The sequence below is a fragment of the Corapipo altera genome, unplaced genomic scaffold (genome assembly GCF_003945725.1).
Source record: "Corapipo altera isolate COAL_440 unplaced genomic scaffold, ASM394572v1 56614, whole genome shotgun sequence".
Classification (NCBI taxonomy): Eukaryota; Metazoa; Chordata; class Aves; order Passeriformes; family Pipridae; genus Corapipo; species Corapipo altera.
The window spans coordinates 1-1,158 of record NW_020892667.1 but is presented as its reverse complement, the minus strand read 5'-3'; the positions used below and the strand labels follow the sequence as shown (position 1 = coordinate 1,158).

The following is a 1,158-nucleotide window of genomic DNA, read 5'->3' as shown; positions in this document are numbered from 1 at the left end:
CAATTTTGACTCATTTTTTACTCAATTTTTAACTCAATTTTGGGTCATTTTTGGCTCAATTTTTACCTCAATTTTGGCTCATTTTTGACTCATTTTTATCTCCATTTTTACCAATATTTAGCTCCATTTTTACCTCAATTTTACCTTAATTTTGCCTCGTTTTTATCTCCATTTTTACTCATTTTTTCCTCAATTTTGACCCATTTTTGCCCCAATTTTGGGTCAATTTTGCCTCATTTTTACCTCAATTTTTACCTCAATTTTGTATCATTTTTGACTCATTTTTATCTCCATTTTTTCTCATTTTTACCTCAATTTTTGCTCAATTTTGGGTCAATTTTGCCTCATTTTTAGCTCCATTTTTACCTCAATTTTGCCTCATTTTTATCTCCATTTTTACTCATTTTTACCTCAATTTTTCCTCATTTTTGCCCCATTTTTGCCCCATTTTTGCCCCAATTTTGGGTGACTTTCCTTCCCTCCCCCCCCCAGCGGGTCCTTCTGGGCACCCACGTGCTCCTGATGACGTCATCGGCGGCGGGGGCGGGGCTCTCCGTGATTGGTGCGATCGCCGCCAGCAGGGCCCGCCCCAAACGGATCCAGCCAGTGAGTGACGAGGGGGGCGTGGCCTAAAAAGGGGCGGGGCTAAAGGAGGGGAAAGGGTGTGGTTTCTTTGGGGGCGTGGCCTGGTTCTGACCACGCCCCCTTTTCCTCCAGCCCGTGGTGATTTACCAGACGGCCCTGGGGGCGGGGCCTGGAGAAGCCACGCCCACCGGCAACCCCGCCCCTCAATAAGGACCAATCAGGGACGAGGGGGCGTGTCTGGCTCCGCCCCCTCTTAGAATAATAATGGAAATAAAAATGATCAAAATCCAGGAAATGTTAAAAATTATATAAATATTAAATTGTATTATGTGATTATTAAACTTTTTAATTTTATTTAATTAATTTAATTCATTAAATGTCGATTTTTTTCATTGCGGTTTCAAATTTTTTCAACTGAATTAAAAAATAAAAAAATAAAACCAAAACGAAAAAATAAAATAATAAAAAATAATAAAAAAAATAAAAATAAATATAAAAATATAAAATATAAAATGTAAAAATATAAAAATTTAAAACCTAGGAATATAAAAATTGAAATTAATTATTAAAATA

The 1,158-nt window shown here is 37.1% G+C and overlaps 1 long non-coding RNA gene across 1 annotated transcript; it reads left to right on the top strand.

Annotated features, from left to right (window-relative positions):
* The first annotated feature begins 432 nt into the window (after positions 1-432).
* On the top strand, positions 433-858 carry LOC113942664. The gene is made up of 2 exons (XR_003525997.1): positions 433-606; positions 718-858. It is a non-coding gene; the product is annotated as an uncharacterized LOC113942664 (long non-coding RNA).
* Positions 859-1,158: the final 300 nt, after the last annotated feature.